General features: G+C 36.2%; 1 long non-coding RNA gene and 1 pseudogene across 1 annotated transcript; one reads left to right on the top strand and one right to left on the bottom strand.

Moving 5' to 3' along the window:
• Positions 1 to 616: 616 nt before the first annotated feature.
• LOC107979474 lies at positions 617 to 22,329 on the top strand. The gene is made up of 3 exons (XR_003488377.2): positions 617 to 4,933; positions 20,276 to 20,468; positions 21,535 to 22,329. It is a non-coding gene; the product is annotated as an uncharacterized LOC107979474 (long non-coding RNA).
• LOC118239403 lies at positions 10,420 to 10,786 on the bottom strand (annotated as a pseudogene).
• Positions 22,330 to 23,081: the final 752 nt, after the last annotated feature.

Below are 23,081 nucleotides of genomic sequence, written 5' to 3'. Positions count from 1 at the left end.
TCAGTAGTGGTATGGTTGTAATTTCCATGCCTGCTGCTACAATTGTCGTTAAATATACAATTATGCAATATCTCTGGAAATCTTCATCCCTAGGGTAGAACATACTTTTGCTATTTTGCTAAATAGCCTTTTCAGTTTGACTTCTTTTTATTTTTATTTTTTTTTAATTTTTAAAATTTAAATTAGAAACAAGATTGTTTAACACGTCAATCCCCATTCCCTCTCCTCCCCCCCCTTCCCGGCCCCTGCTCCCCACTAACACCCTACCTATCCAGTACCATTTCTGCTCCCCAGGGAGAGTGAGGCCTTCCATGGGGGGGGTCTCCAGAGTCTGTTATATACTTTGGGATAGGGCCTAGGCCCACCCCAGTGTGTCTAGGCTGAGGGAGTATCCCTCTATGTGAAATGGGATCCCAAAGTCCATTCCTATGCTAGGGATCTAGGGATAAGTACTGATCTACTACAAGAGGCCCCATACATTCCTGAGGCCTCTTCACTGACACCCACATTTATGGGGTCTGGATCAGTTCCATGCTGGTTTTCCAGTGATCAGTCTGGGGCCCTAGAGCTCCCTCTTGTTTTGGTCAGCTGTTTCTGTGGGTTTCACCAGCATGGTCTTGACCCCTTTGCTCATCACTCTTCCTTCTCTGCACCTGGATTCCAGTTTAGTTCAGTTTTAGGTGTGGGTATCTGTTTCTATTTAAGTTTGACTTCTAAAATGTATGTTTATACCTATATACTTGGAATTATTTCAGCTTTAGTCAGAGAATCTTCCTTTTGTAGTTGGTACCAGCCATTGGAGATATATATTACTAGTCAGAGTACTGAGAATCAAGGTTTGTGGGTTATGCTATAAATGGAACACCTGCATTAGCTTGCCTTTGAAGGTTCATGGAACATTGTGGAAGAAGACTCAAGGCAGAGGATTTGGAGCAATTCTCTGAAATGCTGCCTTCTGAACATGACATGATTATGGTATTCATGACTTCACAGATGCAGTGGCACTTGCACAAGACCTACACAAGAACAAGTCAGCCAAAATTCTGATGTAAATGTTGTAGATGATCTTCAGGGCTCACTACTCATTGAGGAAATTTTAGCAGGGCCTAATTTCTGGGGAAGCAGTGATCACTTATTTTTGGAGTATATCACCCCCAGTAGATTCCCATGCTTCAGTGGATAGCTCCATACCCAAGTCCCTATGAATGGTACAGGCTGAACTTTGTTATAAAAGAAAAGGCCATGAAGTTTGCAGAGGAATGTGTCAGAGAAAATGGGAGAAGTTGGAGGTGGTAAATGGGTTAGACATATTTCTTTGCACAACTGTATGACATTCTCAAGAATAAAGAAAAACTTTTTAAAAATTATTTAAATTATCCCATATATTCATCTATATATTGCCATGTGGTCATGGCATTACCTCATTTTCTACATGTCTTGTTTCCTTGGTGACTACTGGCATCATCCAGCAACTCCACCTTCTTTCTCCCTGCATCTCTGCTTGGATTTTCCACCTAGCTATATTCTGCCCTGCCATAGGCTAAAATAGCTTGCTTTATTCATCAACCAACAAAGGCAACACATATTTGCAGTGCACAGAAGGGCATCCTACATCAATGATGAACATATTACTTATCCTACCCAATATTATTATTTCTTTTTTTAAATCATTTTTTATTTAAATTAAAAACAATCATATTTAAATGGCTATATATTCTGTAAGTTCTATTCTTCTAGAAAACTGTAATACAGATGTGTTAAAGATGTTTGGGTAAAAAGAAAAAAGAATTATTTTAAAATAATCCATCTAAGCAAATAATATTAAAATAAAGTTCAAGAGAGCCATTCCTTCGGGCAGATTTGATGCTACAGTGAACAGTGTTTTAATAACTCTTTGAAAATTACTGATCTCATTTGAGCTTCAGCACACATACTACCTTAATTTCATTTTATTTTATTTGATTTAGATATTTTGGAACAGTTATTTGGGTGTTATTTGCATGTTTCTTTAGATTATTTCTATCATACATTATAAGTATTTGGAAAGATTATTATTGTTTTATGTAAGACAAATAAAGTAAGCCATATATTTTTACTTTTCTAACATATGAATAACCACTTTTTATATATCTGTAACACAATAGAAATTATGGAAATATAATAATAATATAAAATATCACAGGAGATCCATGGACATGGACAATTTTCTTACTGTGACCATCTGAAAAAAAGTAATACAATCTTTTGCAGAAAAATATGTTCCTAAACATTGAAACCAGAATGAGTGAATGCTCTCTCGCTCATATATATATCGTTTCTGGGATAATATAAAACTATGCAGAACTATGTAGGCAACCTGCTATGGAAGGCAGATGTTGGTCTTTTTTACCACCCACTAGAAATTAAAAGCCAGTTTATATGCTTTTACACAGATGCTATTTGTGGAATTAAGACTTTGTAGGGGAAAGACCCTAGTGAATAAATAACATGATGTTGGCTTTTCAGCATTTTAAGTTTTGGACACTTCATAATGTTCCACTATGAGATGAGTATGAAAAAAATAGACAGTTGCAGTAGCATTGGAAGAAATAAAACTACATCTCCAAAGCTGTCTAAACAGTACTGAATAAAGCAAATGTTGGATAAAGGCAAATGTGCATTGCTAACATTGCCAGAACTGCATTCTATGAACAAAGCCAGAAACCACAGTATGTAGTAGAAACAAGATTTGATGATTTCAAGAAAGCTGGCTTATAATTCCTTTCATTTTTCTTTCTAAATTTCAAGTAACAAATTTGACCCATGAAGGCATGGGGAATGAATCACAATTTGTGCCAAACTGTGGCTGAGTTCCAAAAGGCTTAGGCATATGACAGAAGTGGTGGTGACAAGGACTGACTCTTGGGAAACTGGGCACCATTCCCTTGTAGGAGTGTTTAGTATACTGCATGTGGGAACAATCAGAAGCAGACAAGGCAGACCCAGACCTCAAGGGGAAGTAGCAGTAAAATTGGGTCAAACTGGAAATTTTTGCCAAGAGCTTGGTTGAAAACATGGCATTGATGGAAATTCTTTCTCTGAGAGAACAAGCAGGAGATTGGGAAAATAGGTGGATGAGCTCCAGTTTGGGGTACAGAAAATTGTGATGGAGTACTTGGAAGTAATTACAAGCTCTGTTTTTTTTTGCCAAGAAAGTAGACTGGGAAGATTGTTTGAGCTTGTTTTCACATTGTGTTAAGTGTCTTATAAACATATGTATGCTGTTGCGTGTTTAGAGGATGGAGAAATAATTAGTTTATTGACTTGTTCAACATTTGTTTAGTGGTTTTTCATGTCAGTCAGCAATTAAAATATTAAGAGCTTACTCTGAACATTGCACTGTGACAATAAAAGATGTTTTTAAGTGGAATTTGATATGGCTCCTGCATACAAAGACTTAAGCACTAATTAAAGCCACAGGATAGCACGCATATACTCCAAGCCTGTTGAATCTAAGAGTCAGGAGCAGAGTACAAACAACAAGTGCTACAGAATTTCTGAGAGTATAAAATGAGCAAAAGTATTAAATCAGAGAGAAGATTAAAGAACAAATACAGATAACAGACTGACAATATATGAACAAAAAGGATAAATTAGATCAAGAACATTGTGGAAATGGGAATAGATATAAATAGGGTGTGGGATTTAATACACAGAGAAAATGATTCAATGATATTTCTTAATATGATATATAAATTTCTGAAAATTAAAATTGGCGACATGGGAAGGCTTTGAGCATTTAAATTGTAGTATGACAACATTATAGGAAGAGTTTTATGATACAGCATACAATGAAGCAAGGAAGTAAATGGGAGAGTTGGAGACAGACAAATGTACTTGGTGATAGTTTAGTGGTTGAAGCATGTGAGCCATGATCTAAACCACAGCCATAATAGAAGAGTTAAAATGAACATAAGACACATTGTGGATATAATTACAACTTTATCCTGGACATAGAGCATTGTATTTGGAACAAAACAATCTGTGAGAAGTCTCAAATATTTTTTTCTGTAAAATTACATTGTTTTGCCATTATACTGCATTTGGATTGAGAAAACTGAGGAAAAAGAATGTTATATAAAAATGATTGCTAAATGCTGAGCAATTTAAGGATTGAATGTGTCATTAAACAATATAGGCTTCACTAGGTAATTGTATAGAAAAATTGTAAGTTACTATTTGTGTAAAAGAATAATAATTTTGTGTGTTATTATTTATTAAATAAGGAATATATAACATTCTTACAAATCAATAGAGTACAATTCCTGTGATAGTAAAAATGAGTGATGTAACCAAAACCCAGACAGACAAATGCCACATGCTCTCTCATTTGTGTATTCTAGCTCTGAATCTTGAGATGGAATATGCAACCTGAAGTAACTGAAAACGTCAGGAATGAAAATGGAAAATGGATACATAGGAGAGAAAGAGCTCTAGAGAGAGTGGCAGTAGGATACAGGTGTTATAAAGGAGAAATTGGGACAAACGAGGGTGAGATTTTAGCTGGAGGGGGGAGTGTTGGTAATATAATGGGAGAGCAAGGAAGGAGAAAGTATAAGCACTAGGGATATTTGAAGCCAGTTACCTCACACTCATGCATCTATCTTTTCTCTGCCATAATCAACTATATCCTCAGAACCCTAATTTTCCTCATTCTTAATTTTATCCTTATTGTTACCTTTCCCCGTATGTTTACCTATGGAAGTTAAACTGTCTGTGCTGATATTAATGTTTAATCTTCCACACCAAACAAAAAAAAATCCTAACAGTAATCTTTGAACTCTAAGGAAAGAAGATGGGGACCCACTTCATCGATCCCAATTGATTCAACTTGATGCCTCTGAACCACCCTAAAATCAGTCTGGGACTAAGGATTGAGACAACTCCAGACTAGGTAACTGAAATGGTGCACCTTCTTATTACATCCTGGTCAGATAAGAATTTCAGTCAAGCATCTCCTGCCACACAGAGACTAGTTACAAATGTGACGTCTAGTCCTCTTGAAACTTTTTGTTGCTCTATTTTTTTCCCTACAGTATCCCATGGAATCATCCTTGTCCCATTTCAGCAGGAAGTAAACCTAAGAAAACAACACCACCTTTCCCTACTGTTGGCATTAAGGGATAATATTCACCTTCATAGGATTGGTTTTTAGTTGCTTAGGGTTGGGTATGGAAGGTGATGTTCAGACTTGGGTATGTCTTTTAGATAAGTTTAGGGTATGGATGGTTAAGATGGATTATAGGTAGAGTTACATATTTTCTAGTGAACTAACTTTATCAAATGTTAGCTATAGATAACAAATTGTTAGATCCTTGATAACTTAAATTGTTAGATTCTTGTATGTTAACTGTTTAGGGTCTTCTTTCTGTTTATGATGTTTTGCACACAAATATAAAACTATCTTGATGTATAGACATTTTGTATATTGATACAACTTAAGATAATTTATCATATTGCACTTTACAGTTCTAACTCTAGTCAATAAATTTCAGTTATATCGTTATTGATATCTCTATCTCTATATCTACATCTATATTTATATCTATATCTATATCTATATCTATGTAGTGACATATTTTGAAGTCCTTGTCCTTGCTAAATTATTTTGGAAGCTTCATCCATTGTACAACTATGTTTCTGAGAATTACAGATTATTATCACCCATGTTTTTATACCTATGAGATTAGTCAGACATAGATATTTGATCTTCAAACATGTCATAGACCTGCAGAATTTACATGTCTTAATATTAGTATTAATATTAGTAGTCTGTTGACATGAGACATAATTTTTCCTGACAGCACCAAGCTATTTCCGAAAATATGTTTGGCACCAATGTCACTCCTTCTGGAATTCATTCTCTCCTTGGCTAATGGCCTCTTGGGCAAAGAACTTCCCCCAACTTGACCGCTGACTTTGGACATGCTGTCCTACTGGGCTTGAAGGAGATAAACTTAAAAGACCAATGAACCTTGACATCTCAGGTTAAGACAGCCTTTCTACTTCCCTGCTTCTGTGTTGGTCAGTCAGCTAGTCCAGCCTTAGCCAAAGCTGTTTGCCCCTGTGCTGCTGTGAGACTCTGGGTGACTGTCCAGGTAGTCTTCTGTTCCTGTCTTCACCGCACCTTTTGGCAGCCTGTACTTCCTGCCTACCCTAGTATTATTATCCTCCTTCTCAGGTCTTTGATGAGGTTGAAGATTAGACTGTCACAATTATTGTTCTCTCTTCCTAGATAGAAATATTAGGTACAAGACTTTCCAGTTTAAGACAACTCTATAGTAATCTCTGTTATGCCTTTATCCTAGGACTGGATATGTAGTTCTTGCCTTTTGCTCTAGCTGCTTCACGGGCAATAGGTCTTAACTGTGTCTGTTCTTACAATTCCTTCTCCTAGTTGATACTTGATATTTACTATCTTTGTATATAGCTTTGTATCAAGCCTAAATCTTTTTATTTAGACTAAAAGGGGAATTGTAGTGATATAATCACCCCATCCACACCTGTAAGCGCTGACAATGCCCCTTTGGGCATTCCATAGGTGCAGATATGCGGGGTGGGTTTAGGTCTGGGGTCAGGACAGGTGGCTGGCGCTCCCTTGCTTCCAGTCAGGTCACAGAGGGCAGCCTGGGTGAATTCTTGGAGCTGGAACTAGCGGCGGTCACCTGCTTCTTGTTTCTCACAGAATACACTTCACTTAACCTGTAATGAGTCTAGTGAATCTTAATTCCCTTGAAATACTTTGGTTTATAGGTGTCATGGATGGGAAGAACTGTTGGTTGCTTCTGTCTTTTGGAATCTTTCATAGTGCCTTCTGGTACCATGAAAGGCAGTGCTTAGAGAATAGTCATTCATGTAGGTTCCAGCTCAGGGCCCTCTAAACCCCTATGTGGTACATGATGTCTTCAGGAATTGGAACTTAGCTTAACCTCTGGGACAAACCAAGGGCAATAATAACAGCTTGCATGTTTTGGGGAGTCTTTTGGAAACCCTACCCAACAACTTAAAAGCAGTTACTCATGGGTGATGATGTGTTTTTTTTAGGTGGTTTTTGGCTCTTAGAGTAAGCATTGCCAGACCAGATGAGAAAATTTCATTTAAACTATATGTATATGTTTATACACAGATTATGTGTACTATAGGCTCTTTTTAGGTGAATAATTAAGAGTATGCTTCCTTATAACTTTTCAGATGTCCTTACTGTTGTTTTACACTCCTCTATTCTTCTGAATTTATCTCTTCCCATCATTAACTATAGCTCCCCTTTCTTATTTCTCCAATCAGATCACTTATGCCCCATTATTCCACACTCCATTTCTCTCCACTTTCCTACCCCAGCAATAGTCGCTTTTCGCTTCATAGTTTCTGTGGTTACTGTAAGATATGTACTCACATCTGAAAATTTGGGGCTAGTAGCCTCATATACGAAAGAACATGTGAAATGTGTCTTTTGGAGTCTGTGTTATCTTACTAAATATGCTTTTTCTACTTTCATACGTTTATCTGCAAAACTCATGATTTCATTTTTCTTTACAGCTGAGTAGCAGTCCATAAGATATATACACTACATTTTTAGTATCCATTCATCAGTTGCAGGACATTTAGGCATTTCCTGTTTCCAAGATATTCTAAATAGGGCAGCATTGAACATGGCTAAGTAAATATCTATGGAGTAGAATTTTGAGGCCTTTGTGCATATGTGAAGTAGTGGTATAGCTGAGCTATATTTTTAGATTTTTGAGTGTTCTCCACAGTGGTTTCCATAGTGGCTTCAACAGTCTGCGATCCCACTAATAGTGAATGAGGCTTTCCTTGTATACCCTTCTACTTTTGGTCTTGGTTATTTCCTTGATTTGGGGCAGTCTGACAGGTGTAAGAAGAAGTCTTAAAGTTGTTTTTGTTTGCATTCACCTAGTTATTAGGGAAGAAGAACATAATTCGAAATATTTCTTAGCCACTTTTTCTTCTTTTAAGAACTCTTCCTGTTTTTTTTTTTTCCTGCTGAGTAGTATGCCATTGTGTAAATGTACTACATTTTCTCTATCCATTCTTCAGTTGAGGGGCAACTAGGTTGCTTCCTGGTTCTGGCTATTACAAATAATGCTAAAATGAACATAGTTGAACTGATGCCCTTGTTGTATGAATGTGATTCTTTTGGGTAAATACCTAAGGGTGGGATTGCTGGATCTTGTTGTAGACTGATTCCCATTTTCCTGAGGAATCGCAATACTGATTTCCAAAGTGGCCATTTGAGTTGGCACTCCCACAAGCAGTGGAGGAGTGTTCCCCTTTCTCCATATCCTCTCCAGCATAAGTTATCATTGGTGTTTTTGATTTTAGCCATTCTGACAGGAGTAAGATGGTATCTCAGATTTGTTTTCATTTGCATTTCCCTGAGAGCTAAGGATGTTGACAATTTCTTATGGGTCTTTCAGCCATTTTAGATTCTTGTATTGAGAATTCTCTATTTAGTTCAGTACCCCACTTTTTAATTGGATTATTTGGTGTTTTGGAGACTAACTTCTTGAGTTCTTTTTAAATTTTGAAGATCAGCCCTCTGTTGGGAAAAAAAAAAACAACAATGGAATCTTGAAATCTGCATGCTGAGTGAGGTAACCCAGTCCCACAAAGACAATCATTGTATGCACTCACTGATATATGAATTTTACACATAAAGCAAAGAATTACCAGCTTACAATCCACATCACCAGAGAAGCTAGGAAACAAGAAGGACTCTAAGAGAGACATACATGGTCTCCCAGAGAAGGGAAAAAGGACAAGATCTGAGTAAATTGGGAGAATGGGGGGAGGGGAGAGGGAGCTAGAAGAATGAGAAGGGGAGAAGAAGAGGGATGAGGAGGACATACGGGAGCATGAAGTTTGTGTATGGGGAAGAATAGAGGAGAGCAAAATGAGATATACCATATGAGAAGAAGCCATTATAGGTTTGAAGAGAAATCAGGCACTGGGGAAATGTCCAGAGATCTACAAGGATGACACCACCTAACCATCTAAGCCACAGTGGAGAGGCTACCTTATATGCCCTCCCCTGATAATGAGATTGATGATTAACTTATATGCCTTCCTAGAGCCTTTATCCATCAGCTGATGGAAGGAGAAACAGATTCCCACAGCTAAACACTGACCTGAACTGGAATCCAGTTGCAGAGAAGGAGGAGTGACGAGCAAAGGGGTCAATACCAGGCTTGTGAAACCCACAGAAATGCTGACCTGAATAATGTGATGCTCTTGGTCCCCAGACTGATCACTGGGAAACCAGCATGGAACTGATTCAGACCCCATGAATGTGGGTGTCAGTGAGGAGGCCTGAGAAATCTATGGGGCCTCTTGTAGTAGATCAGTACTTATCCCTAGCATAGGAATGGACTTTGGGAGCCCATTTCACATAGAGGGACACTCCCTCAGCCTACATACACAGGGGAGGGCCTAGGCCCTATCACAAAGGATATGACAGACTCTGAATAGCCCCCAAGGAAGGCCTCACCCTCCCTAGGGAGCAGAAATGGTATGGGATAGGTAGGGTGTTAGTGGGGTACAGAGGAGGTGGGGAGTGAGAGGGAACTGAGATTGACATATAAAACAATCTTGTTTGTAATTTAAATAAAAAATGGAGAAAAAAAAGAACTCTCTTTGTTCAGGCCCCAAGTCCATTTTTTGAAATAGTTTTTTTTTCCTTGATTTTTTTTAGTTCAGATTCTAGATATTAAATTGTTAGATGTATAATGATGTGTCTTATTTCCATGTTCATGCTCAGAGTGACCTATCTTTATACTTCAATAAAAATGCAAGAAGTCTGAGATAGAATTCTTTCTAGCCCATAGTATATAATCCATTAAAACACTGTTAATGAATCAAAAAAATTTCCAGTGTTTATCAGAATGTGTCTAATGGTAGAATTTTGTTTGTTATCAACATGTGAAAAATTAATTATTTTAAAAAGGTCTCTCAGTAAGCCTAATATCTAGTATGTAGCCAAATTCAGAACTAAATTTTTCATATTGTCAAACTTTTCTTTTTTTCTTTTTTTTAACTTCAGGATCAACTATTTTTTTTTAAATACATAGCCTTTATTTCTTTCAGATCACGGATTTGGGGTTTAATCATATAAAGATGAAGAATCAAATTTAGCAACCTAAAAATAGTTACTGTTTAAAACTATATTAATACTTTAGTAAACTATATACCAAAGATAAGGAGACAAACATGTACATTTATGGAACTGCATGTCAGTCAGGCCAGATCCTGTAGAGAGAATCCCCAGCATGACCTCATTCATCTGTGAGGACACAGAACAGCCCTTGTTTAGACATACACCATCTTATCCTGCATGAGCTTCTCTTCACCTCTTGGTGGCTTCCTTCTACACATGTGCATGTCTAGTTGTCTGCTTCTTAGAGAAGACATTTACCTTCCTCATCCACCAGCCGTTGGAGGAGGGCTGGGGCCTTGAAAATGGTTGACTCCACCCATTCTTCCTGGAAGGTTTCCTGGTGGCCCTCTTCCATCATCATATCTGTAATTAAGTGAGCTTCCGTAGCATTTTCTTTTTTTCACATCTTGCTCAAGAAGAGTTTTTAATAAAAAAAAAAAAAACACAAATTCTGCTATTCCCCAGAAGAAATCTGTTATAAAAGACAATCTCCTTGGGGACTGATTTCAGCTGTCCAACACTTGTCCATTCGAGATGTAAACCATCTTTCCTCCAGTTGCCCGCTTCCAAATGGCTGGGCAGGATCAAATATTTCTAAAACTCTCTTTTAAGTGATAAGTGTGTTGGCAAATAATGCAATTTTTCATGAGCTCAGAAGAATAAAAGTATACAAAGATCAAACAAAGTAAGTGCTAAAGGATGTGTCTTTGCCCCCTCTCTCTATTTCTGTCCCCTGCTCTTGAATAAACTTCTATTTATTCTAGTCTTATTTCAAGTCTAAGGACCACAATAAATGACTGTTTGCTCCAGTCCAGGTCTTGGTTCAATGGTAGAAGAAAACTGATGTTGTAAGTTAAAGACAGGCAGAGAGATCAAGCTCTTCCTTACTCTGTCTTTAGTGGGTGGGATGAAGCCTGCTGTATTTGTTTTCAACACAGTGAAGAGGATATATGGTCTCATGTATAGAAGTGCTCTACCACTGATTGAAATCCTCATCCCTTTACTATCTCTCTTTATTTTAATGCTAATATACATTTATTGTGATAACACTTTTCACAACATTTTCATAAATACAGACTATTTTGAACATCTCAATACACACACTATTCTCTATTCATCCTTGTTCTTTCCTGCTAGTTTTCTTCCTTTTCCAATTAGTCTGTCAACTTCTTTCATCTTATGTATGCACATATAAACCTATAGATATATTAAAATATTAGTAAATTAATAAAACATATGCAAAATATAAATTCTAAATAACAATCTATGATATATTGATCTTCATGAATTTGCTTTATATCACTTTTTTGATAATATCATGTGCTATACCTTTTCCTAAAAATGATATCATTTTGCATTTCTATTATGCTTAAGAATGTTCAACATATCAAATATATTTGTTGCACATTTGTGCTTTTTCTGTTGTGAACTATCCAATTAAAAAGACCATTCATTGAATGAATAATTATTTATTGCTTTTGCTTTTGTATATGATAAATATTCCTTCCTTGTCCAATGAATAGCTAGAAAAGATTTTTCTCTCATTGTAGAGGAGAGTTGTTCATTCTATTGATTGTTTCTTTTGTTCGTCAGAGGTTTTTACAGTTCATGCAGTCCTATTTGCAAATTCTTCAGGTTTACTAGAGATTGAAATTCTCTCAATAACTTCTTGCATATGCAAACAATTCAAATAATTTCTTCTCTGTTTTCCTCTAGTAATTTCAAAGTCTGAGTCTTAAAATAAAAAAAAATATCCATTTGAGTTGATTTTATATAATGTGAATATTGAGGATCTAAATTGAATTATCGACTTATAAATATCCAGTTTTCAAAGCACCACAGTCATGGAGGGGTGCTGCTTACTGGATTCCTTCTCCTGGCTTGCTAAGCCTGCTTTCTTATAGAACCCAGAATCACCAGCACAGGTATGGAACCACCCACAATAGGTTGGGCCCACCCCATCAGTCACTAATTAAGAAAATGACTTACAATCTTGTTTGCTTCTATCCTAGGTCTCTGGGCTATCTAAACTCTGATTCCTAGCCCTATAGACAGTGTCAGGTATGGGCTTCTTCCAGTAGCCCGAATCTCAAATTGGTCTAGTCATTGGTTGGCCACTCCCACATGTTCTGTGTCACATTTATCCCTGGACATCTTGCAGGCAGGACAAATTGTAGGTAGAAGCTTTTGTGGCTGGGTTGGTGGCCCAATCCCTCCATTGGAAGCCTTGCTTATTTATAGAAGATGGCTAGCTCAGGCTCTGTATCCCCCATTGCTAGGAGTTTTACTTGGAGTCACACTCATAGGTTCCTGGGAGTTTCCCTTGCACTGGGTTTCTACCTCACCCCTGAAATGCCTCCCAGTTTTAATTTTCTTTCCCAGTACACTCTCCCTCCATCCTCCCCCAACCTGATCCTTCCTGTTTCCATAGCCACCTGCTTCCAGACCACCCATGAAATCTATTCAATTTCCTCCACCCAGGGAGATTTAAGCATCCCCCCTTGAGCCCTCCATGTTGTTTAGCCTCCCAGGTTCTGTGGATTGCAGCATGGTTATCCTTTAACTTACAGTTAATATACATGTATAAGAATATATATATTCAGCCTGGCGTTGGTGGCGCATGCCTTTAATCCCAGCACTCGGGAGGCAGAGGCAGGTGGATCTCTGTGAGTTCGAGACCAGCCTGGTCTACAAGAGCTAGTTCCAGGACAGCCTCCAAAGCCACAGAGAAACCCTGTCTCGAAAAACCAATATATATATATATATATATATATATATATATATATATATATATTCTTGTCTTTCTTGATCTCGGTTACCTCATTTGGGATAATTTTCTGTTTCAATCCATGTGCATGAAAATTTCATGATGTCATTGTTTTTAAAGGCTTAGTAATACTCCATTTTTTAAATGTAACACAATTTATCCATTCTTCAGTTGAGGGACATGTCAGTTGCTTCCAGGTTCTGGCTATTATGAATAAAGCTGCTATGAAAATAGTTGAGCAAGTGTCCTTGTGTTATGATTGTGCATTTTTTTGGTATATGCCCAGAAGTGGTATAGCTGGGCCTTGAGGTAGATCAATTCCCAATTTTCTGAGAAACTGCCATACTGAATTTCAAAGTGGCTAAACAAGTTTGCACTCCCACCAGCAGTGGAGGAGTGTTCCCCTTGCTCCACATCCTCAGGAGCACAAGATGTCACTTGTGTTTGATATCTTGGCCATTCTGACAGGTGTAATATGGGATCTCAGGGTCATTTTGATTTGCCTTTTCCTGCTGGATAAGTATGATGAACATTTGGTCAAGTGTTTTTCAGTGGTCATTTGAGATTCCTCTATTGAGATGTCTCTGTTTAGATCTGTAACCCATTTTAAATGTATTATTTGGTTTGTTGATGTCTAATTTCTTGAGTTCTTTATATATTGTGGATATTAGCCATCTGTCAGATTTAGAGTTGGTAAAGTTCTGCCTTTTTGTCCTATTGACAGTGTCCTTTGCGTTACAGAAACTTTTTAGGTTTATGAGGAACCATTTATTAATTTTTGATCTTGGTACCTTGGCTATTCCTGTGACACAGGAAGTTATCTCCTGTGTCAATGTGTTCAAGGCTATTCTCCAAATTTTTTTTCAACTTTTTAAATTTGAATTAGAAACAGGATTGTTTTACATTACAATCCCAGTTCCCTCCTCCCTCTTGTCCTCCCCTACCACCCCTCCCCAACTAAAAACCTATCTATCACATATCCTTTCTGCTCGGCCTGGATGGTGAGGCCTTCCATAGGGTGTCATCAGAGTCTATTGTATCCTGTGGGATAGGGCCTAGGCCCACCCCCATGTGTCTTGGCTCAGGGAGCATTCCTCTATATGGAATGGGCTCCCAAAGCCCACACCTATGCTAGGGATAAGTACTGAATTTCTACAGGAGGTCCCATAGATTTCCGAGGTTTCCTCATAGAAACCCATGTTCCTGGGGTCTGGATCAGTCCCATGCTGGTATGCCAGTTATCAGTCTGGGGAGCAAGAGCTCCCCAGCTGTTTCTGTGGGTTTCTCAAGCCTGGTCTTGACCCCTTTGCTCTTCATTCGTCCTTCTCTTCACCTGGATTCCAGTTCAGTTCAGTGGTTAGTTCTGGGTGTCTGCTTCTATTTCCATCAGCTGCAGGGTGAGGGCTATCGGGTAGTATACAGCTTCTCTGTCTAGGAAGGTGTGGCCTTACCCTTTCAGTCTGGGGACTGGCTGAATGGTGAAGGTCAGTATTCTAATAGTTACCTTCTCTGTATTTTTGAACTTGCCTTTGAATCCCCTTTGTCAGACATGTGTATAGCTACTCCTTATTTTCTATAACATTCTATTTGTGAAATAACACTTTTCATAACTCACATTCACTGTGTGTGTGTGTGTGTGTGTGTGTGTGTGTGTGTGTGTGTGTGTGTGTGTGCGCGCGCGCGCTTGTACCAGGAATCTTTATTATTTCTTTATAGAGAAGCACGAGTTTAATTTTGTTCTTAAATGAATTCAGCTAGTTATGATTTCTGTTATAGAGTCATGACCTCTCTCTAGTGTAATTTCTGATTTCTGTATTCCTTTTGTTTGTTCTGTTGGTGGGTTTGATTGCTATTTGTTCTTTTTTTTTCACTTGCTTGTTTACTGTATTTTATATATGAAATTCTTTCCTAGTTCTCATTTGTTCATGTATTTCCTCTCATGAAGCTCCTAAACTCTTGCATACTTATGTTTAACTTTTTCCTTTGTGCAGGGGATTCTTTTACGTACCTTCTGCAATGCTGGCTTAGTCATGGATGGTCTTACTGTGGGCTTATAATTGGAAGTCTTTAGTTACCCAACAATTTTAAATGATACTTTCCAGAATATATTATTGTTCATGTACAGGTACTTACTTTCAAATCTTTGTAATATATTATCCCATGCTTTTCTGGGGGTTAAAAATTTTTATGTGCAGTCTTGGGTTATTTTGCTGAGTTTATCTTTTAGTTGAATAGGTGAATTTCTCTTTCTACATTTATTATTGTTGTTCATTGTTACATTGTCCATGTAATTATTTTTATTTTGCTTTTTGTCACCTGAATGTTATAGCATTCAAATATTTTACTTATTCTCTAACATTATTCTATTTGATCTAATTTATTGGTGATGTTTTCAACTATTGTTTTCATTTTTGGGATTTTAATTTACTTTTACTTTATGTGTATGGGTATTTTATCTGCATGTATGTCTGTGTGTCATGTGCATATATGGTCACTTGAAGACAGAAGAAGGTTTCAGATTACCTGAAGCTGGGGTTACAGGTCTTTGTTAGTCACAGTGTCAGCGTTGGGAACTGAACCTGAATTATCAGGAAGAGAAGATGGTGCCCTTAGCAACTGAGGCAATGCTCCAGACCCTCTACTGTATTTTTCTTTTGATTTATCAAGCCTTTAGAGACCAGACAAGGGGTGTAGTTCAATGAATAGGAACACTTGCTGTTTTTGCAAAGGACTTGAGTTCAGTTCCTAGTGTACATATTGGGCAGATCACAGCTGCCAGTAATCCCAGATCCAAGGGACCTAACTCCAACTTCTGGACTCAGTGGGTATCAGGCATGCCTACGTTGTCCATATACACATGTAGAAACTTATTCATATGCATACTACCAAAATCAAAATTAATCTTGTTCTTTTTAACATTTCAATATGGCCTAAGATTTCTATTTAGAGTTTGTGCTTTTAGAATCTCCTTTTCATCACCAACTTTATCATTTGTATAGCTAGCTTTGTTGTTCACATTTTGAATTGTGTTCTTTAATGAATTTATCTGCTTTTTAAATGGTAGTTTTTAAATGGTTTTAAAAACTAAACTTTTAGGTCTTTAATTGACTATCCAAAAATTTCAGTATCTTCAGATTCAGATCTTGAAGAGTTGTGATTTTTTAAAGGAGTCTTATTTCCCTGAATTCCATGTTTCTAACATTTACAGGTTGGGGATTGTTCATTTATTAGGACAAATATCACTGTTGGGTTATTTGGAGACTGCCTCTTGATAGCTTATTACCCAGTATTACTCAGAGAGGAGACAAAATACCTTACATTGTAGGAGGAATACCAGCCTAGATGACATAGAGAAATACAATGAAAATACACTACACATCTACTAGAACAACAGTATCCAGATAAATGAAAGTCTCAAAATAATTATATAATAAACTATGAAGCTAAAATTTAAGGTAAAATCAACAATTATAATTGAATTAAAATTAGAATGTGCCCTGGCTAATTTTATGTTAATTTGACATAGGCTAGAGTCATCAGAGAGGTGGCAGCTTCAGTTTGGAAGGCTTCTGTAATATCAAGCTGTAGGCAAGCCTCTAGGGCATTTTCTCAATTAGTGATTTGCGGGGGAGCATGCAGCCCAAGGTGGATTGTGTCAGTAATCAGTTGGTGGTCCTGGATTCTATAAGAAAACTTTTAGAGTAAGTCTTGTGGAGCAAGCCTGAAAGCAGCTGCTCTCCATCAGATCCTGCCTTCAGGTTCCTGCTCTGTTGGTGTTCTTGTTCTGACTTCCTTCAGTGAAGAACAATGACATGGAAGTACAAGTGTAAGCCAAACAAACTCTTTCCTCTACAAGTTGCTTTGGTCATGGTGTTTCATCAAAGCAATAGCTACCCTAAGATAGGAGGAAAAGGTAAGGAAAGAGACAGAGGATTGAAATGAATATGTGGACAACAGAAACAAAAAGGAGCAAGTGATAGACAACTATACAACAAAGAATTTTAAATAAATAAAACTACATGAAGTTAATAGTGAAAATTTGTGCATCTAAACATATTTTAAAAACTGAAACAACCTATATACAATACAAGTATATGAAAAATAAAGCAAAAGGAACAGTAAAGAAAGAAGTGAAAAAATCTCTTAAAAATATAACAGAGTTGAAGAGATGCATATGGCTTCTAATATTAGAATCTGCCAAGTTCAGAGGGTATTTCACAAAAGCTGGGGACTTCTGTCATTCCTAAAATTTGGGGTAGTGAAATATATGGACTAAGGTCAGGTCAAGGGTAAATTGTCTACCTTGAAGACACATCAATTTCAAAATGTTCCATTATTTGCATACTTGGAGCCATTGATCACAGCTATAAATTTTGCATGCCAAACAGATTCACGCTCATTCCAGGCTGAGTGGTCCTTTTGAGTGTATTGGCGATAGGAGGAGGTCAAGAGAGAGCACTGAGATCTATACTGCATGGAAAAATCAAGGGAACATATCAACTGCTTCTAGGATCCCACCTAGTAGTAAATCAGCCTGAGGGAAGATGGAGGCTTTAGAATATGAAATATCCTTGGGTGTGGGCCGAATACTCATAGTTCCATATACAGCAAACCACATGCAATAGGAGGCAGTCTGGAGTCCATGCTACTCATAGCTCAGGGCTATCAGTTTACACTTTTATATTCAGGAGATCGTGTTTGCTCCTCACCATAAAAGATGGGACCATGAAATAATGTGCCCTATACTGCCTGAACTTCTCAGTGTATCCATGATTTCTTGCCCAAACCTCTCCATTTCATTACCACCTCTTGTAACTAGCTTATCTTTCTGTGGAAAGCAGTCTCCAAGCTCCCTGATTTATGACTGCTAATTTTACTTAGTTCCCCCGAGAAGCTCAGTATCAAGGAATAAGCCACTTCTCAAGATGATAATTGGGTAAAATATACATATTGTAACATTGAATGCTAAAATGGATTCTTTTCTTGAACACTCACCTGATCCATAGGAAGTATCACAGTCTTAAATTTCCCCATTTGACTTAAGACTCGAAAAACTGTGGTTTTTTCTGTTCTTCCTAGAGATGAATGACTTAACTTGTGGCTTCAGTTTCTCTTTTCCTCTGGAGATCTGAAAGATAAGTCGTGGGCAGTTTTCTGCTTTGTACTATGCATGCTTTGTGTTTCACTGCTCTATTACCTCTTTAATGACATGGGAAACTCTTCCTCACTTTCTCATTTCAGAATAAATTATTTCTGTTGTCACCTTGATTTTTCTCATTCACAGATTCATCTGGTAGCAGTTTCTAATCTGTCATCTCACACACAGACATTACCTATTTATTATGCATCTCTCTCCCTCTTTGTGTGTGTGTACATATGTTCTCTCCATAGTCTAAGTCTTAATTTCCTAGCAATTTTGGAAGAAACAGTGAAACATTCCTGAGATAAATTATATATTTCTGTGACTAAATCTGCCATATAATATAGCAATTTCAGAGACTCAAGAGTGTTGCTTGGCTTTCTTTTCAGTAGGCCATAACTAAGGTCATAAAGGTCATGTTACAATTAGGATGTCTATTCACAGATTCATATTTCTTATAGATTGTATCAGAGTCATATATATATATATGTGCATATATATGTGTGTTTGTGTCTTCTTTCTTTCTCTTGCTCTCTCTTTCTCTTACTGTCTCTCCTCTCTCTCCCTCTCACTCCTTTGTAAAGCACTGGGCAGTGCACCCAGACTTCAAAATGCTAGGTAAATGCTTTATCAAAGAACTGCACCCCAGCCTTTCTTAAAATTTTACTTTGAGATAGTGTTTCACTAATTTGGACAGATTGTACTCACTCTACACACAAGGCTTAAAATTCTAATCCACCTGCCTAAACATCCTAGGTAGCTGAGATTATGGGCCTGCATCACCAGGCTTCAATATGTTTTATTTATACAATTGATATTTCAAAAAATTTCTTGAAGAGTTACTATATGAGGATCAAAAAATTAATTGTGCCTATAAGTCAAAAGATAAAAATTGCAGACTTTAGCAGTGAAACGATATTTTAAAGTTTGTATAGAGCCGCTATTTCCACAATAGTCCAAATAGGAAATAGCCATCTTATATGTAATCAGGATAAATACTTTGCAGTTGATTCAGACAATGGGCATCACTAAACAATAAAAAGGAATAAATTGATACATGTAGCATCACAGAAGTAATTTCAAATGCATTATGAAGTACACATAATGTAAATGAAACCAAAATTGCTGCAGTTACAAATGAAACATTTTGATTCTGGCAACTTTAAAATGCTTCAAAAATAGGATGATGAAGGCAAAATGTGTGACAAAATATATCCAGCAAAATGTTAAGTGCAACATATATAGAATGGAGATTAATGATTGTTCAGTATCATTTCAAGTTTTATTTTGTAATTGAAAGTTTTCATAATAATTTTTTAGGCTGACCTCATAATAATCAATGTTTTGAAACAGTATTTTAAATATTTATTGCAGATTCTTCTTCAGGTGGTTAACAATCATATTTTTACTATTACTACACTAGAAAGATGGAATATATTTCAATGGTTTATGTGACAAGGCCCTCTCATTTCTGATGTATGCAATGTTTCTATGTCTCAAATAACCTTAGTCTTAAACTTATTGGCAGACTGTGAAATAATTCTTCCTGCTGAGTTTTGGCACAATCAGCCAGAATCTTAGGAACAGATGAATCAAAGTGATTTGAGCACATGATGATTTTAGTGAATGATTCTGACTGTTGATATATCATAGATGTAAATGCATGCTGTCCCCATCCATTGTTGAGTACAGACAGAATTGAATAGATCAATTTCAATGAATATTACTGAAAATTTAAAAATCCACCCCTTAGTGTTTCTAATTGCTTTAGATTTATATTTTCCTCCCCCTTTTCAGTATATGTCTACTTAGGCCAACCTTACATAGTATTGGCTCACCAAGCCTATAGAAAAGTAATTAGATCATATTTCAAATTCTTTCCAGAAATGATTTTGTAAATATACAGAAAACAATAGAAAGTTGCAAGAAGAGCTATTTTTGTTTTATGACTTGTGAAAGAAGCTCAGAAATATCTCCATAGCTGAAAAATGAATTCCCAAATGGACTATTTTATTTTAATGCACAATAAATTTTTCTGTAAAAGATGTTAATTATGTATATTGAGCATGTTAAATTTTATGATACCAAATATGCCATATATGAAAATAATTTCCATTGCAAATAGGATATGTTATCTGGATATTGTTTATCTGATCAGGGTATTGACCCCGAGGAAGACTTGGAAGAACTTGAAGATAGCTGGCTTGAGACCCTCTAATGTCTGTCTCCTCAACACTGGAATTACAGGAACATACTGCTGTGACTGTTCTCATATGAGTGCTACAGCTCATACTCAAGACTTCATGTTTGTGTACTGAGCTTTCTCTGCATCCCCAGATATTTTATGCAAGGTATATTATGCTTGTTCTTCGAATTAGCAACAAATAAAAGTATAAAGCTAACCAGTATCACATCATCCTAATTATTAGGAAGAAAATTTATTTACAGTATACATTTACAAAAGATGCAGATTCTCTTGGTAGCCCCTAAATTACTGCATATGGTTTCTTATTCCAGAGGTATCAATAGAAACAATTGAGAGTTTTTGATTAAACAACTTGAAAGGATTGGGATTATTATATTGGAAACTGATTCTTTAACAACAAGAAACTGATTCTTTAACAACAAGAAACTAGATAAAGAATGTCATTCAGTTAGTGTCACTTTTTTTGTAGGAATTTCACTCCTACAAAAATTAACAGTATTACAAGACAAAAATAGTTCTACATCCAAAATATATTTTTTTTTGTTTTGGACACTAGGAAAGATGGCCACCTTTTTTCTACTTCTGCATTTTTGAATTGTTTCTGTGTTACAACTTTCTTATTAATATATCACTAATAAAGAAATGGAAGAGAAATTTATAGTTTTATTTCCTCACAAGGTAACTATTGGAGAGAATTCACTTTAACCAAAGAAAATAAACAAGTCTTAAGTTTTAGTTTAGTTTATTCAGTGTACAAACTTTCTGTGTCTCTTATGAAATATTATTATATTTTATTTCTCTTAGAAAAAACACTTGTCATATAATATTTTCTGATTCTTTCAAGAAAAATAGTCAGAATACACTTGTTTCAGGCTTTGTAGTCTTAGTGATAATATCAGAGAATTCAATTTAAAGGTTTTTTGTGATTTCATTTCAAGTCATGGTAAGCATCATGTTGAAGAATGTTGATATTGAAGATGACCACTGCTAAAAGTTCATCTTGAAAGAAGCAGCCATAATTTGACCTAATTATGGGTTCCCAAACCTTTGTAAAATCTTAGAAGTTTGCCTTGTCAGTTTGGCCTAACTGCAATTAGTTCCTTTTATTTGAGGTAAAATGTACTTAAAACCTGCACTTACAAGGGATGTAAAACAGTCAAAGAAGCATAACACTTAACCTCTATTCATCTAAAATATATATTCCTTTGCAGAGAGAGCCTGGACAGTGTCAAATGAAACAAGCAATTAGTTGCTTTCTAACCGTGAGCAGTTCAAACTGTAACATCATGCCAGACGTGATTAAGAATGATACAGCACATCATCATTGTCAACACTATTCAGCCAATGTAAACCTTAGTTAGAAATGTACTTGTCAGAGAAAAATGCGCCTTTGATTTCTATTGCACTTTCCCAGTAATTGCTGTCATCAGTGGCAGGTTATTATTACAGTTGAATAGAGTTTCAGTAATTACTTTTCCACAGATTCTAACAGCTTTTAGATTGAAGGATATTCTGACAGTTTGAATACTCTTGACAACAATTACCTTTTTCCTGGTTAACACTGATTCAGGAAAATTAAAAATTAAATCTGTTCAGAGGAAACACTTATGTATGTCACTAGTAAGTGCGTTGATATAAAAAATGTGTAAATTGCAGAATGACTTAGATTTTTTTAAAGTTCTCTTTCACTCAAGTATTTTTGAAAATCAGCATTTTGGGAGATACAGACTATATTGGTTAGTTTAAAAGTAAATGATGTGGAAAAGCTGAAACCAATCCTCAATCCACTAACAGAAACCACTGTACTGTTCTGAGGAAAAAAAGATGTACATGAGAAGAATAGGGCAATATTATATTTGCATATCTATGTCTACCTATACATATATCTATATACCTTAGATAAATGAAGGCCAAAATACAGTCACATTTCTACATCTCTCAGAGAGTAAATATATGCTTTTGCAAGTTTGAATTTTTATGACAATAAAATGTCTACTTTTAGGAAATCGAGGGGTAAGTGTGGTTAACTGGAACATTAGGATGAAAACACTTCGGTTTGAGTTATTGCAAAAAATAATTTGGAGCAGGTAACTTGGGATGTAGAGGATCCAGCTTATCACTTTACTTTTTATTTAAGTTAATGGGGACATACTTAAAGATTCTTAAATGCTTAAAAACATGTTTAAATATTTTTAAGTTTTTGCTAAGTAGAAAGATGTAGTGCCAAGTAGTTATCTGGGAATTAAGATGATAAAAGACATCAGTAAGAATCTGAAAAATTCTTATAACTAGTTTTTTAAAAACATGTTTCCACACAACAATAAGAAAACATATATGTTGTGTTTGATAGCATACATCTGGAACCCTAGTATTTGAGAATATTAAGTAAGAGGATCACAAATTTGAGGCAAATCTGGATTTCAGGGTGAGCTACAGTCTAAGGAAAATTAGTGGTTGAGGATGTGGTAAAGTGCTTACTAAAGTATATGTACAAGACAATGAATGCATTTGCTTGATCTTTATCACAGTGAAATTTAACATGTACTAAACAAAACATTGTATTGAGCATTGAACATTATGTTACATGTTATATTGGTTAGTTGTTTTAGGTAAAATAGGAAAAAGTCTACTTGTATTGTAACTTTCAATTAAAATTTCTCTTCTAATCCAGATAGAAAATGCAGGGGAAAGACTTATCAGTAGAATGGACCAAGTATAAAGCAATATTCATTGAATTGAATTGAATTACTCAGTCAAA

Source organism: Cricetulus griseus, chromosome X (genome assembly GCF_003668045.3).
Source record: "Cricetulus griseus strain 17A/GY chromosome X, alternate assembly CriGri-PICRH-1.0, whole genome shotgun sequence".
Lineage (NCBI taxonomy): Eukaryota > Metazoa > Chordata > Mammalia > Rodentia > Cricetidae > Cricetulus > Cricetulus griseus.
This window is presented reverse-complemented; position numbering and strand designations above follow the sequence as displayed.